This window comes from Seriola lalandi, unplaced genomic scaffold (assembly GCF_002814215.2).
Source record: "Seriola lalandi dorsalis isolate HSWRI2012SDOR001 ecotype SW California unplaced genomic scaffold, Sedor1 jcf7180002055008, whole genome shotgun sequence".
Classification (NCBI taxonomy): Eukaryota; Metazoa; Chordata; class Actinopteri; order Carangiformes; family Carangidae; genus Seriola; species Seriola lalandi.
In genome coordinates this window covers 485,295-502,907 of record NW_019525551.1, presented here as the reverse complement: position 1 = coordinate 502,907, position 17,613 = coordinate 485,295, and the positions used below count along the sequence as shown (strand labels likewise).

Genomic DNA, 17,613 nt, shown 5'->3' with positions numbered 1-17,613 from the left:
GCCTAATCCGGCGGGGGAGAGCCAGCCTAAAAAGGCCCCTCTCCCTGACTCTACATCCCTCATTGTCTTGGAGAGTAGGGGGGTGGGGGGGGCAAGAGCACAGCTTAATCCGGCGGGGGAGAGTTTAGCTCAAAAAGGCTTCTCTCCTTGACTCTGCCTCCTTCAAAATGGCCGCCACTTTCTCCAACCCTTTAGGGGAGTTTGTTTGCTGAATCTGCTAGTGTGTTTTGTCAGAGTTGATGATGGTGTTGTTTGTGGTAGCATAGGCAAGATAAAGAAAATGGTGGTGTGAGGAGCAGTGATGGCTGGCATTAGGGGAGTGACTCTGGGACGCCAGTGATCACTGTCTAGCCTCCTGGAGGTGTTGTGGGACCAACTAGACGAAACACTGGTGAAAGGAGGTTCCCACCTGATGACCCCAAAGACATGTTAGTTATCACTGCTCATTAGTCTGTACAGCTAAATTAATAGTTATCGTAGGACATGTTAAGCTTAGGGAGCTATTCACTGAGCCTGGTCCATTTTCTGTAGCACAAGCTTTGTGTTTATCTTAAATTGAAACAGAGTGGAAACATCACAGCAGACACGTTCCGGACAAGCTTTTTGGAGTGGGAGGCTGTCCGATTTGAGGTGGATAAAATTTTCAAGAAGGACCACTTTGACTGTCCAGCCTGCAGCCCAGACATGCTTGCGGTATCTGTTGATGGAAACCGCAAGCACTACAGGTTCAAGAGTGCTGCAAGGTACTTACAAAATACTGTGTGTGCATTGATGGCTCATCATATTGAAAGTAATTATTTTGAAATAAAAATAAGGATATTTAACGTTAATGTGTATCTTTTACTTAGATCGGAGGAACAAGTGATCTTCGATGGCGTTTCCTTTTTTTTTTTAAATTCTGTTTTTATTTGGAAGAGCAAATTCCCAATACATATAGTAATTACAGCATTTCAGACTCTCACTAGATCATAGCAAGTTAAATGTCCTTTGTTTGTGTCCCCCCCGCCCTCAAGAGATAAGGGAGGGTGGATGTCGAAGGCTCAAGTGATTTTGTCCATATTGCCTTCCAGAATTTTCTTTTACAAGCACCAGTTATTATAGTCATGAACAACAGCAAAACAGAACAGGGGAGCTCACCATCTCTGACCATTCATTACAAGAAAAAAAAGAGGGTACATTTCCACATAACAAAGAACAATTAATTAATTCAGATCTGATCGGTTTTACATACTCAGTTGATTTGGTCCAGATCCTATAGAATTTTCTTTTTCAACTCTGAGGGAAAATGATATCTTTTCCATAACATAAATCTCATATACTATGTCAATCCATTCGTCAATGGTGGGTGGTTCTACTTTTAACCATTTTCTTGTGATGGATTTTTTACTGGCTGCCAATAATATAGCAAGTAGTCTTTTGTCTTTAATATCCCATGTTTCGAATGGTAAGTCCCCCAAATATATAGTTTCACACTTGAATGGAATAATCACCCCAAATACATTCTTAATATGTTTGTGGATCTCTTCCCAGTAAGTCCATATCACCTGGCAGTCCCAAAAGATATGAAAGTGGTCGGCTCCATTAGACCCACAAAGTCTCCAACAGGCATCCCCTCTGCCATGATGCCGTTTTTGAATGGGTGTGACAAAAAATCTCACAATATTTTTCCAGCAGAACTCCTGCCACGTATTCGAACCCGTTGAGAACCATTGTAGCTGGCATATGTTTTCCCAACTCTCCAGCATGATCAATATCTTTCCCTCTTTTTCCCACTTCTTTCGAATGTATTTGGTACTCTCTTGTTTCGATAATCGTATGGCATTATGTAGTTTGGAAATAATTTTGTTGCACGAACTGGATTTAATTAATGATAAAAAATACATCTATGAACCCTGATTCACCTTTTCCTAAAACTTCTTTCAGATTTTCGTTAAAATAATGTCTCACTTGCAAGTATCTAAAAAGATCATCTTTTCCCAGTCTGTGATCCTTCTGCAGGGCTTCAAAACTCTGGAATGCCCCCTTGTGGATAAATGAATAATAAGTAGTCAAATCTTTTGAGATTTATAATTTAAATCTGCCATCAATTCTATTTGGCACAAATTTTGTGTCATATGCACACCACCTCATAATTTTAGATATGTCTCCTAATCTGCAAATTTTGACTATTTCCTGCCAGGGCTTCAGAAAACTGCCTGTTATAGAGTCTTCTGGGATCTCCTGTTTTACTTGTAATTCATTGTCAGATAGTAGGGCTGTTATAGGGATTCCCTTTATCGTTGTGCCTTCTATTTCCTTCCATAATGCAGTATATATTGGTGAACGCAAGCAGACTAAAGGTCTCAGTTGGGCCGCATAGTAGTATTCTTGTAAGCAAGGAAGGCCCATTCTACCCTTTTCTTTTCCTAACTCGAGCGTCTTGAATTTAATTCTGGCCCTCTTCCCCTGCCACAAATATCTGGCTAGTAGTCTGTCCCATTCCACAAATTGTTTAGGTGGTATTTTGATTGGTAGACACCGAAAAAGATATAGCATGCGCGGGAGAATATTCATCCTAATTGTCTCTACCCGGGAGCTTAAAATTAAAAAGGGAATAATATTCCATCTATTTATATCAGCCTTTATCTTTGAATTTAAGGGACCATAGTTGACGTCATATAGTTTTGAGAGGTCCCTAGGCAGTGAGACCCCCAAATATTTAATGGATTCTGCATCCCAATTCCAACTGTACCGAGACCTAAATTCAGATGGAGGGTCATAGTTAAATGTTAATGCTTGTGTCTTGTTAATATTAATTTTATACCCAGAAATTAAACCAAATTCCTCTAGTAATTTCATCAGTTTTGGGAGTGTCTGTGTTGGTTGTGTTATACTTATCAATAAATCATCCGCAAATAGGGCCAGTTTTTGCTCCCCAGATGCCAATGCTACACCCTTTATATCCTGCCTCTGCCTAATCCACTGACTCATAGGTTCTATAAACAAGGCGAAGAGGAGTGGCGATGCACAACATCCCTGTCTTGTTCCTCTTTCCAGAGTAAAATAATTAATTAGGTCTCCATTAAGGCGAGACACGGTGGGTGAAAACAGTGTTTTTCCAAGCGCTGATCAATTTTGAGATTTTGTGATATTTTGCTTCCTTTACATGTTTTCTTTCATCATAGAAAAAAAATATGGTCAAAATACACATTTAGGTGTTCATTTCACTCCACTTTGTCCGTGATGCGCCTGTAGATTTCTCCTAAATTCACCTTTTTGAAATTGCGCGAGGCTCCGCCAGCCTCGTCTGTGCCCTGTCATATGTGGTACCGTTGGAAAGCTCTATTTCCCCTGCACATGTCTGTCTGATCGAAATATGGGCATATACTTTGTATTAGCAACCAATCATGAAAGTAGAAAGGCAGGTCTGAAGCTAAACTCAACATCTCATTGGTTGGTGACGGTTTCTGACAACGTGATTGGTTCAGAAGCATGCGCTCCGCTGCTGTCTCCTGTAGAGTTTTTGAAATGCCGGGCAAGCCGCGAATAAAGTCTTCTAAAAGAAGACAAAACCAACTAAAATACGCACGAAAACATCGGAGAAAGACAGATGAAGGAGAGGAGAAGGGAAACCCGACCTATGTAAGTTCATCCGGCCGGGGCTGGGGCTGGGATATGCAGCGCTAAATAAAATCTCAAAAGTGTTGGGGATCCCTGGGCTTCACATAAAGACATACCAGAGACATGACAAAAAAGTGAAAGGTGTGTGACATTTTTGCATTGTGTGTGTGTGTGTGTGTGATATTTATGAAATAATAATAAAACCTGACCAGACAAAGATAAGCAGATAATCACACATATTTCATTTCAGTTGCAGAAATTGAGAGAGGGCTACAGTCGCTGCACAAGGCCAGGGAGCAGATCAGGCAGGCATATGCAGATGTAGACCCAGATGTTGCGGCGTTGCTGAGGGAGGATGCAGATACAGTGTTAAACATCAGTGTATCTTTTGACGGCACCTGGCACAAAAGAGGCTTCACCTCCCACTATGGGATTGGTGTATGCATTGACCTGCTCACAGGACTGGTGATAGACTATGAGGTCTTGTCTTCTTATTGTCATGCTTGTGCCCTGAAAGAAAGTGCAAAGCAATAGAAAAAAATGACAGTGCAGGAGTTTGACAACTGGAAAGAGGGACACAAGGAATGTGTTAAAAACTTTTACACTGAAATGCTGTCAGATGATGACAGTACAGCATACAGGGAGGTTGTTGCACTGAACCCATACATTGGGCATGAAATTGTCAAACTGGAGTGCATCAATCATGCCCACAAGCGGATGGGCACAGCAAAGTGTAAAACCCTGCAAAATTATTACAGAGGAGCAATTCTCAATAACCAGGGCTCACTTGATCAGATGAAGGCAGCCATATGGGCAGGTCTCCTTCATTCCATGTCCACTGATGACAACCCCCTGCACACCAGGTGTGATCCCTCCTGGTGTTGGTACAGGAAAGCAGAGGAGAATGGGGAAACACCTGATAGCCATAAACGCCATGCTGGAAATTTTCTAGCACGAGAGGTGGGCAGGAAGTTGATTCCAGTGTACCACCGCATGTCCAATGACAGCCTGCTACAGCGGATGCAGCATGGAGGCACTCAAAATGAAAATGAGTGTCTCAACTCCATGATATGGGCGCGGTGTCCAAAAACGGTGTTTGTGGGGAAAACCAGACTCGAGGCAGCAGCAAGTATGGCCATCTCCACTTTCAATGAAGGTGCCTTTGCCATGATAAGTGTAATGGAGAGGTTGTGGCTTCAGAGCACACATGTTACCATTAGTGCAATGAGGGAACCTGATACGCTCAGAGTATCAAAAGCTGAGGCCATCGCAACTGCAAGTGCAAAGCTTAAGCGCAAGAGTCTGAGCACAGCTAAAAAAGTGAAAAGACATCAGCTAGAGCTGGTCGAGGGACCGACATATGGAGCAGGCATGGACAACTAGCCTGGCATGACTGGCTGACATAGTTGTGCAGGACAGACAGGTGTGTGTGTGTGTGTGTGTGTGTGTGTGTGTGTGTGTGTGTGTGTATGTGTGTGACTCTTACTGTGTTACTTGATTTGGACTCAGGCAGTTTTTGTGGTTCTGTTCAGGTGAAGTTTATACATTGAAATATAAAATAGTAATATAGTAATATATTTCATTGTTTCATATGTTGATATGATTAGATGATATGTATTTTAAAAAATTAATAGATTTGTTTTATGTTAATACTTGGTTTCCAATAAAACTATATAGAATTTTACAATGCAAATCTTTAAAGGCAGTTTTCTCAAAATGTGTTTTTTCTCCCATCTCCACTTCAGCAGCAAAGACATACAATAAACTTTCCGGTTGTATTCCTAACTACATTCTGCAGATATTTACAGAAGGGATTGTTGATATCTCATTCAGAACCTGATTTATAGAACATTTTACACCTAAAAACATGTCGATGACAGTTTTTTTGTGTGATATCCAAAATTCCCTCTGATAATACCTGTGCATCTTATATTTGAACAAAATGAAACAAGAATTTAAATCTTAGCTTCATCCAATCTTCAGATTTTTGTCCTGGAAATGTATGCAAAATCGCGCATATTTAAGTAGATGATGCCTCATTTGCATATTCAAACATAAAATTACAGAAACATTGTAATACAAAAAAATGTTTGTCTTTATGTCAGTAATCATCTTGAGAAGTTTAATGGTGATATCTATTAGTTGAATAATTTTACCCTATTCACCTGAGGTATAGAGCTGCAAATGTATCAATTATAGTTCTGTGAAAGCCAAATTTTGATAGTACTTTGTATAAAAATGCACTGAATAGAACGCTTTCTCTGCATCCGAACTTAATATCAGTGTCTCCGATTTTTGTTGTGTAACATGTCTCATAACGTGCAGTGTTTTCCTGATGTTGTCTTGGGTTTGTCTATGTCCGACAAAGCCAGTCTGGTCCTTATGTAGTAATTCTGGTAATATCAGTTCTATTCTTTTCGATATTATGGAGGTGAATAATTTATAATCATTATTTAGTAGGCTTACAGGACGATAGTTCCCACATTCTGTAAACCCCTCCTTTTCAGCCCTGTTCAGAACAGGCTGTTTCTGTGTCTGTAGCTTTAAATGCAAATGAGCTGTGCCTGACCACGCCCCTCTTCGGAAGGGGATGCCGTTTGGGCTTCTGGCATCATGCTCTAATGTTCACCGTGACCGGGGACCTGGCGTCGGTAGCGATTTGGTTCAACCACACGACTTTTATCCAGAATCTGAGCCAGAGGGAGAGGCTGCTGAAGAAGTTCAAACTCTACAACTGCAGCAGGACGTTTCTGAATGGTTGGTAACCAATTTTGTGTATTTTGACTTTACATTTTCAGTTTGTTGATGTGTGCTGGCACACAGTTAATAACATGTAGCTAGGTAACTAATGCTAACTGTTACTGTCTCGTCATTACTGGGAGCTCTTTCGGTAAATAAGCACTATTGTGAATTGTGTAATGTAGTTATCTGTCATGCCTCCTTAGATATACTTTTACAGTCTGAAAATGTTTGTTGTATGTGGACTGCTACAGGTGTTCAATGTCAGTACTAGTCAGATATTTTAATAGATGCTGACAAAGTAAATCATTTTGATTTTTATTAATTGTTCTCCATGTTTTGAGCAGAGATGCTCATCATGACATCTTCCTTTATGTAGTAAATTTATTTTGTGTATTACAATGAAAGCTGTAAATCAGCATAAACATGTCTGACAGCAACAGTAATCTTTAGTCAAAGACTAAACTGTGCAGTTTTCTACACTACACTGTTGTCAAGCTCCACATTATATGCAATAAGTGGCATGTTATAAATTACCTGTTATATGCGCTTGATATGTAGCCAAGCTTACTTCTTACCCACCTTAAGCTCCAGTCTGTCAGTTTTTGAATTTCATAAGCTTTATATTTTGAATTGTGAATGTTACCATTTTTCTCTATATTTTGGATAGGTGCTCCTGTGGAAACTGTGCAACCATGCCCACAGAAGCTGAGAACATCTGCTGCTAGGAGATACCACAGATAGCATTCTCTTTAGACAAACTAATCAGTAATTTGTTTTTTACATTACATTTATAATAAACCATAGCATTTACCATTTGCAATTCACTGTAGGTTACCAGACAGCTATGGGAGATCGAGGAAGAGTTACCATGTATGGTAGACCGTCCTGGGTTGGAGCCGCCTACCTCAATGTGTACTCCCTCCAGAATGCCTGCAACATGTACCGCGCTGACTACTGTACTTTACGGTTGAGAGGAATACACCAGTACGATTTGCTTCTTTGTAAAAACATATAGTTTCGATCTAAATAAAAGATGTTAGGCAGTCTTGTTTTACTGCAGTGCACATAATTTTACAATGGTAATAACACACCACAAATAGAGTAACACACCCTCAAATAAATTAGTTTAGCTGCTCTTTGATTTGTAAAGTTCTTCTATCAGTAGATAGTGTGCATATAATATATGAATTCAGAGGAGTCATGTCTTTAGTAACAATCAAGCATTTATTTACATCAAATGAGGGACTTATAATCAGTGATAATAAAAAAAACTGTAGGATTCACTGGATCCATAAAAAAAATTGTGAGACACATCATAGATATATGTTTGCAAGACTAAATGCCCTGTCCAGTTGTTTTAGTCGGTACAGGTATCTAGCCTATAGGAGCTTTGTGAGCTGGTGCTGGGGCTTCCTTGGTCGCAGAATCTGAGTCGTCATTCCAGCCTGCGAGGTCCTACGCATCCATACCGAGTTTCCTGATGCCACATGCCAGTACATGGGTTTTAGACTGGCCCATGATAGAACCGGGACACATAGCTGGATATGACCTACTCCTTCTCAGACCGCTCGAACTGTGCAGTGAGGTCCTCTGGGATGGGGATGGCCAAAGCAGCCTCTGTGTATGGTCCCAGGTCAACAAAGAATTTTTCAAATATGAGGTCAACCAGATTCCCTGTTTGATAAAACACAAAAGATTTTGTTTACATTTTTCACTTTTTTGTTGTTTTTTTTACAAAACAATGACTGAAAGTCTGTTTCTAACTACCTCCTGACATTTTCTATACTGTATTTTGTTGTTGGTGGAACTGTCATAACATTATATGTGCAATACTTAATACAATGTGTACAAAACATTTTTGGTTGAAAAATAAAATAATATAACACACCTTTGGAGATTGGACCTTGAGCAGTGGTTCACCTTCTTTTGTTTGGGCTTGTGGTCAGTCAGCATTTTCATTGTAGGACATGGCAGCCAGGTAGAGTCTGGAGGTACAGTAAAGAGAAAATCAAAGATGTTAATATTGACAGAAACCTTAGCCTACACACTCTCACAAGTTGTAAGTAACCACAGCTTCATTTACCTGCACATTATTCCAAGACTGATAAATGACTGTTAGGTTTATCAAAAGTAGATGCATTTCAGGTGGCTACAGACCTGTACTTCTGATGTGAGGCTGAAGAGTCTTCACGGATAACTGTGTGCCTACAGTGGGTCAGTCTGGCATGCAACATCCCTTGTTGCAGGAAGCTAGATAGCCTGAACAGAGGAAACAGAGGCAGTAGTTATGGCAACAGCTGCAAGTAGTGAAAAAATAAAAAGTAAATTGGGTTGTCAATAGCTTGTAAATGCTGCAAATAGCTCACAACATGTACAAAATGCAAAAAGTGTGTATCCTAGACTACCCCCTTGGACATATCCCCTTAACTCTGCGCTTATCTAGATATTCCCTACAGGCACTGTATCTGTAAACATGATATAAACGTTAAAACGGCCGTCATAAGGCATGACTATCAATAATAACTTTCACAGCACTAATAAACAAGCCCGGACACCTATGCTAATCACTACAGAGCCTATTTTTTTATAATTCTGCCGGTAACGTGGCTCTAATCAATGTCACACGGCGATACCAAGCAGAAGAAGAAGCCATACCCGGCTGCGTGTTGACAACGCTAAAGGTTAGCCACATTAGCTGCCATGCTAACAACACACGCAACAGGCTCTCGTGAACATACAGTAAAGCTACATAAAATTGTAAAACTTACAGCTCCCACGTTCAAAGTTGGGTCACGGACAGTCGGTACTGATCCAAGCTTTATCTTGAGACTTGTAGCAAATCCTGCATTGTACTGGCCCTCGTTGAGAAAGCAGTCCCAGGTGAAATGGTTAGCACACACGTACAACACTTTCGGAGTTGGAGAGGGTACATTTTCATCAAAAATAAAATTAATCCACTGGGTCTTCAGATCCTCAGGCGTAGGGGTTAAAAAAGACTTCTGTGTTGGTTTGTGCAGCCAACAACAAAGCAACTACTGTGTTTCGCTTGTACCTTCGACATTGTTCTACCGAAAGCCAGTGTTCGCGAGGGAAGTAACGATAGCGTCTGCAAGGCAGACTCAGTGGGCGGAACGCACACCTAGCTCGGGGAGTGTCACCCACCTGGGGGAGGTGGCATCGCCCTTCTTGACGACATCAGGGGAAAATCTCCAATTCGCCCGTTTGAGCATACATTTCTTGAAAGGTTGAGAAAGCAAAAGACGGAGAGGATGGACTTTTCTCATGTTTGGGGGGTTCGTAGACATGCCAGGGACACATACTACTGATAGAAAACCATGGAAAAGTGCATTTTGCATAATATGTCCGTTTTAATAATTGGGTTATTCAAAACGTTCAAGTTCATCCTCCAAAGAGCAGACCTAGCCTTATTATTTAGGTGAACTGACATGTGGACGGGACCATGGTCTGAAAGAGTGCTGGGTCTTATTTCACATTTGTCTACCCTAAAAAGATCTTTTTTAAGCATAAAAAAGTAGTCGATACGCGAGTAAACATTGTGAGCGGAGGAGTAGTGTGTGTAACCCCGACTCGTCGGGTTTATCTCTCTCCACACATCCACTTCCTGCATCCAAGTATTAACTTTTTTGTTGAAATGTTTTGCGTCAGATTTCCCATTTGAAGAATCCATATTTGAGTTTAGCCTAATATTAAAATCACCCCCACATATTAAAATCCCGACGCTGCACCTGCTCCATTAGCTTCTCCGGAGGTTTGATAGTCGTCACGGTGTAGCCTCTTCTCAGCAGGTCCTCTGTTGCCTCCTCAATAGTTTCGTAGACTTTGGTTCCGTCCGCATGTCTCACACGCAGCCTGGCCGGGAAGAGGATCTGGAATTGAATTGAATTTTCTTTCAGCACCTTGCGGATCTCTGAATATTCCCTTTGTTTTTTGAGGATTAGGGGTGGATAGTCGTGGTCCAGGTTTATGTGATTTTCATGCCAGGTAAATCCTTTCCTCTGCCAGGTCCTGCGTAGTATTATCTCTATCGTTTTGAAGCTTAGGAACTTGACTATGATGGAGCGCGGCCGCGCACCCACCTGCGGCAGCGGTCCCATCAAATCGGCCATGTCTTCCGTCTTCCGTTAGCTCGAGACCCTGTCTTTTTCTACAAATGAAATCATCGTTGTTGTCTCCTTCTCAGATCCCTCTGCCACCCCATAGATCCTTACGTCTAGAGCGGCTTTCCAATGACAAAGCTCACGATTTCAAATGTGAGGTTAGAAAAAATATTGCCAATGAGATTTTCTTTACCTGAAAAACTTGCATAAGATGGTTGCTACTTAAGGTTTTAATAATGTGTTCTTTTAAAGGTCAAATGGAGGGGAGCATATCAGGAGGAGGCTGGTTCAACTCTTGGGGAGGAAGTGGGGAGTGCAATTGTAACCTGCCTCAGCTCTAACTGTTGGATGATAAAGACTGGGAGATACAGTATATTTATTTTCAGTGCAGTAATTGCCTTGTGGACCAGAAAATCAGAAGTCTAGATCGCTACAGGAGAAAGGGGTATTAGCAATGTGCATTAAGTGACAGAGTAAAGAATTCACACGACCAAAAGGTACGTTTTAAGTGAGTTGTATTGTGTTGACTAAAGAAAAGAAAAGAAATAAAAAAATGTATAAATAAAGAGAATAAATTTAAATCTTCAGCACACACATGAGATATCAACAACAGCTTTCCATAAACCCAGTCACTGAATGAATCAGTCTCTGTTTTGGGTGGCTCGCCACAACTACTGAGGCTCCCTTCTACCCTTACAGAGTAGGAGACATCCCAGCAGAAGAAGATGAAGTCTTCATGCACATCTCAATCTCAAAAAAGACTCGGGAGCAAGGCTCATGAGGCACACCTGCCTTCCATCGGCAATTAAGTCCCTATTTAAACCACTCACGCTCTGGCTCCTGTGCGGAACTGTTGCATTCCAGACCAAGCTCCTCGTGAAATCGCTTCCGAATAGATCTTCCCCACTCTTGTGTATCTCTTAGTGTTTTTCTATCACAGAATTTTGCTAACAGATCTTCCAGTGAGTTTTTGCAGTCCTGGCTCTTTATTTTCTAGAAGTATTGTAAGTCTAGTTTTTCCCCCCTTTTGGGTGATTTTCTGTTGGTACTTTTGCCGTCGTGTTTTTTTTTGTTTTTGTAGTTTATTTGGTTTTCCCCGTTTGTTCCCCGCAAGGGTGTTTTTTGTTGTGTGATTTTGTAAATAAATTCTTCTTTTGGAACGTCTCTGCATCTGGGTCCTGGTTCCGAGTTACCGCCGTAACACTTGGACTGCATATTATGTGGAAAGAAAGGGTTGGTCCGCCTGGATAAACATTTACAAGACAAACACAATATCTCAGCACAGGTAAGTATATTCAAAACGTAGGTAAAATCTGTTGTAAATCTGATGTTTTGTTAGCTTAATGTTTCATTAAAAATACATTTTATGTCAATAGGAACGAGAACCAATCATGAAGAGTGAGGGAGCTTGCTGAACTGCGGTCTTCCAATGTTTTCAATTCATCCTGTGATGATGATGATCCTTGCACTGGAATTGACTCCATCCAAAGAGGTTCCATCCCCATAAATCTTGGATATAATGTGAGGAGTGATGAAAAGGTAGCTTCCTCCAGTGACTCTGATCTACCAAATGCCAGTCGGCCACTTCCTTCTACCCCAGAGTCCCACAACTCCTCTCCTAGTCAATCCTCCATGACTCAGAGTCAACAGCCTCCTTTCAAATCTGTTACTGAGTACCACAACTACGCTTCCGGACACCCTTCTTTGAGAAAGAGTCACCAACTCCCTTGCACGACTCTGTCTGGGTCCATCAATCCCCTGCTCTCTGACAGTGGGCTCCAGTCATGTGGTTCAGTGCCAAAGGTGTGCACATGCAACTGCAACTGCAACTTGGAGCAATTTGATTCCAGGTTGAAGCAGCTGGAGCAGAAGGTGGATTGATTATTGACAGCACGTCCAAGGACACCCAACATACCACATGGAGCACCTCTATCAGCTCAAAAGGGGGAAAATGTCTGCAAGGGGAATAAGGATCAGTATTTATATAGTAAGTTTCCCTTTCCTTTTCAATTGCAATTTGAGGGAGAGAGACAATTATGGTTATTTAATTTTTCCCTTATTCACCTTTCTTTGTTTTTTTCTTGGGGGGTATACAATTAATATTTACTCTTTTTTTTTTTTTTTTTTTTTTTTTTTTTTTTTTTTTTTACTGCAGACAAGATTCTTGATGACTTCTGTAAGTTTCGCCAGGGGCCACGGCTGGGAGCCAAGGACAAGGACAATGCACGGTAGTCTTCCAGTCATGCTCTTCACTTCTGCCGCTACATGGCTGCTGGCCTACCTTCGAGCTCCATCTCTCATGATCTAAGGTTCCTTAACCAAATGGACAAGTTACGTGCTTAAGTACTTTTTCTGTTATATTTTTCTTGACCTAAAAACAATAAATTTCGTTCTTATCCAGGCACAAAATACTTACAAATACAAATTATTATCTGTGAATTCCAAATTATAATCTATGATGTTTTAAAATAAATTAAAATTTGGAGGTTGGAATATGGAATGTGGAATCTGTTGGTGGAACTAGAAGTGAGATTTAGTCACTTTTAACACCATACATTTTTCCATAGGTGGCCAACGTACCTGACTAAGAAGGGGTACGCGCCAACTACAATAAAAAGCATGATGACCAATGTCATCATGTTCTTCAAACGTGGAAAACTCTTTCCAAGGGACCAGTAAGCTCAAGTCTAAAGACTTAAGCAAAATTCTTTATGAAATGAAGAGGCTCCAGGCTGACGTCCACAAAAAAGTGCACAAAGTAATAAACATTTAATTGTGGGGGGGACAAAGTAATAAACATTTAATTGTGGGGGTGTTGGGGGAGGAGGACAAGGTAATAAACGTCATTGTGGGATGGGGTTCGGGGAGGACAAAGTAATAAACATTTCATTGTGGGGGGGGCAAAGTCCATCTATCCATACAAATACGCTCATGAATTTTTCCCCAAGGTGGATGATCACAAAACTGTGCGGTCATTTGGACAAGCTGCATTGTCCCAGACCAAGGAGGAGTTTCAGTGGCTTGAACATCTGACCAACGGCAAGTGCTGTGTTAGACGTTGGGCCAGCGAGTATGTGTTCCACACAGTACTTGGCAAACAGATAGCGAAGCCCTTACACTTACTCCATATGGCTTGGGTGGACTCTGGATTGAAGGGTACCATCAGTTTCAATAAGATCCGGAGCGGCGTCTCTTCTCAAATAAGAAATTGATATAATTTGGAATTTGGAATCCTTAATGTGGAATTGGAAGTGAGATTGTGTTGATGCTTGTATAGGGGTGGGGTGGGGTGGGGGGTTGGGGTGAAGGAGGACAAAGTAATAAAAGTAGTAAACATTTCATTGTGGGGTGGGGTGGGGGTGCGGGGACAAAGTAATAAACATTTCAGTGTGGGATGGGATGGGTGGGGTGTGTGGGGGGAGGTCAATGTAATAAACATTTCATTGTGTTTCCAGGCCAACCAACACTTCACAGAGGAAGAGAGGAAACAGGTGGCAAAATCCATGTGCCATGATCCTAATACTGCAGAGAGGTTTTACATCGCTCTTCCTGACAATGCTGTACAAATCAAGACAATTGAGAATGAGAGCTCTGGAGAGGGCTGTTGCGTCTCCCTCTCAAGGTGATGAAGACAGTGGTGATGAGGAGGAATCCTTCCAAGATGATCAACTCGAGGAGTCAAACCTTTCACTGTCTTCCAAGGATACTCCAGAGACAAGCTCGGATGATGAGCAACCCATTTTGGATGATCGACCTGACTCAGCTTCTTCACTGTCTTCCGAGGAGTTGAGGATCATGCGTAGGAGACGTGAAAGGCATTCACATGGACATAGAGAGGCTTCCTCATTGTCACAGGCAGACCTCCCATCATTCCAGCCTCCTGAGTCTCACATTCTAAAATCAAAGAAGAGGTTGGCTTTCTCACCCAAATCACGGCAGTCTGGAGTCCAAAGGAGGAGTTTGCACGTGAATGTGAACACTGCTTCCAAGTGTTTTGTGACTGTTGACAGGTTGAGACAACCTATTGCCGAATATTATTTCAACAAAATGAATGCATCCAATTACCTTCCCATCCAGAGTGAAGCATGTCAGCAAGCAAAGTTTGCTGAACCAAAGTATGTAGCAGCTACCCGGGCTGAGCAGAGCGTCAGGTTCATGGCAGCACCCACAGCTGAGTATGAAACAGGATGCCATCCTGAGCCAGAAACCCTAATCCTCGAATGGCAGACACCTGAGGCCATGGCAGACACCCGAGCTGTGGAGAACACAGGGTGTGATCCTGAGCCCCAAATCCCTCAGAGCCTTGAGTGCATTCAGGAAACCCCAGCAGACAGGATGCCAGATACCCCAGATGCGGAGATCTTTTGGTGCTTGGTTATGCCCCCTGAAATTTAGACCCACTGGATGAGTGTTATTCATGTTGAAATTATGCTCATAATCATGTTAGTTCAATAGTTTAATTAATAGTCATTTAAATGTTTTGTTGAAAAGGAATGAAAAAGTATGCTGGCGCTTTATTTATAATTTAACAATTTATTTTATTTATGTAACTATATATTTTTCTAATTTTATTACTTGCACTGATTTCATGATGAATATGCTCTGATTACATTATTTTATGTTCTTATTTCAATTAATATTCGACTGTCCTAAGTGAATTTTATTTATTTGATTTTAAAAAATTGTCATGATCTGTTTCTGGTTGTGTTTAGTTTTCTGTCTCTTGTCTCGTCACTTCCTGTTTTATTTTGACATTTGACTCTCCTTTTGTTTCAGGTAACTTGCCCTTCCTTCTGGTGTCTCCCGTTGGTCTGATTGTCTTCCCCGCCCTGATTGTTTCAACCTGTTCCCCATTACCTTGTGTATATCTGTCTGCGTTTCCCTTTGTTCTGTGCCAGTTCGTCTTGTTCTGTATCGATGAACCTCCCGGCCCCACGCTCCATGTCATTGTTGATTCAGGTGTTGTTCCTTGTTGCTTTGTTTAGTTTTTCCTCATAAGGGTGATTTTTGGTTCTCTAGCATTTGCCGTTTGTTCCTCTCAGAGTGATTTTCTTTTTGTCTCCTCTAGTTTGTTACTTTGATACTTCGTGCTTAGTCACGTTATTGTTTGTTACGTTGTTGTTTCCTCATAAGAGCGATTTTCTTTTGTACTTTGTTAATAAATATAATTTTGTTGAACTTTTTGAGTTGTGCATTTGGGTCCTGTCCAAGTTCGAGTCTGACAGAACGAACTGGCCAGCATGGACCCAGCCGACTTAGATCGCCTGACAGCAGCCCTTCATTTCCAAGGCGTCCGCATGAATCAGCAGGGGGGCAGATGTCGCTTCTGCACCAAGGAGTGAAGGAGATGGCAGACAGTCAGGATCACTTTAAAGAAGCCATGACCACCCAGGTGAACCTCCTGACCATCCAAGTACAGGACGTTCTCAACCTCCTCAAGAAGGAGAACTCCTCTCCGGCCACGGCGATCCCATTTCGTCAGGGTTCGGGTTAGGGGTTAGCCTAACCCTAACCCTAACCCTATGCAAAACCCAATGAAAATGATGTTGCTCAAATTTTGGACCTTGAGTATGAGGCCAGACGGGCTTTCATTGATGCAGATGTTAGGAAGGAAGAAGACCGACCTGCAAAAATCTTTGAGGCATATCCATGCTTCAAAGATGTTCGAAATTTAAGTTGGTTTGTTTTTACTACCTGAACTTGAATTACTGTGTATCTGTGTTCTGAATTTCAATGCATTGTTAACTGTTGAATAACTGTGCACAATGCTGTTTTAGGCAATGAATGAGCTGCGGCGCATAGTAGGTGGCACCAACAGTAGATACATTGAGTAAGTAAAAGGAAGATGGGCAGAATTCTGTGCCAAGGTGCAGTTCTACAGCGTGTGGAAGAAAGTCCTGAAACCCCCTTTCCCTTTGGATGTCTGCAGTGGTAAGTTGCTGTTCCATACAGTATGTATATATTGATATTTATACCACAATCAAACCATTCTGTTTATCTTTATATTCTTTAGTGGATTTCACACTCGCCCTCTTCAATGCGCTGCCATCCCTCTTCCCCTCACCAACTTCGCCACCAAAGAAGCTTGGGAATAGCTGTGAGGCACTTCTTCATATCCTGAAGGTAAGAAAATGTTTGTGTGTTCACATTTACAGTAACAATACACCTAAGTTCACAGTCATAGATATCACCTAATTTATGACAAAAGGGGAAAACAGAAGTGCCTCTAGTGTCCCTCAAATGGTGTTCACAGAAAGAAATAACAAAAATGTTTTGCAAAACCTTTAATTATATCATTCATTCACTGATGAAACATTAAAAATATACCGCCTTGCATCAGCTTGTATCAGGTATTAAACCATCCTAAATTCTTACATCAGTTTAACATTTCCCCCCCTAACCTATTGTAAAGTAATTCATGTTTATTTCTTACAATCTGATAATAATGAGTATGAGTTTTTAAACGTGAATTTAAATTTAAGAGTGCTCAAGTCATTGGTTGCAACCTGATAATTTAATTTTAAAAATGATCATACACTTTCAATACATTTTTATGTCTTCTCACTCTCTACGCATTGTTCTTTTTTTTCTGTTCCAGTCAGGCGAAGACCCCACCCTGTACCTGGAGAAGCGTCCTCTCTGCTCCCCTGTTCTGCTTTTTGATGGATCAACCACCATCGTGGCTGTTGGTAATGTACCTGTGACCACCCTCCCACAGGACGATTTCTCAGAAGGGATGTTGGTGCTAATGGCTTACTACTACACTTTGCATTTAACATACCCTAAATGTGTTGCAACCATCCTCTCTGTTATTCAAACAGAGTTAATTGGCGACACAATCCACGATCAAGATGCCACTAGTGCATATAAGAAAGCAATGGCTGATTGGAAATCATTCTTCACTAATACTAAAGTATTTTTCTCTAAATTTAATATTTTTCTTAAAGGGGACATATTATGCTCCTTTTCAACAAGTTTGAATAAGTCTCAGAGGTCCCCAAAGCATGTCTTTGAAGCTTTTTGCTAAAAAATCCACTCCGATCCTATATTTCAGCATGCCTGTAAACCCCTCTTTTTCAGCCCTGTTCAGAACAGGCTGTTTCTGTGTCTGTAGCTTTAAATGCAATGAGCTGTGCCTGACCACGCCCCTCTC

General features: G+C 41.3%; 2 pseudogenes; both read left to right on the top strand.

Annotated features, from left to right (window-relative positions):
- Positions 1-11,237: 11,237 nt before the first annotated feature.
- Positions 11,238-14,475, top strand: LOC147817168 (uncharacterized; annotated as a pseudogene).
- Positions 14,476-15,777: 1,302 nt separating this feature from the next.
- LOC147817167 (uncharacterized) overlaps positions 15,778-17,613 on the top strand; it is a 2,507-nt pseudogene continuing 671 nt past the window's right edge.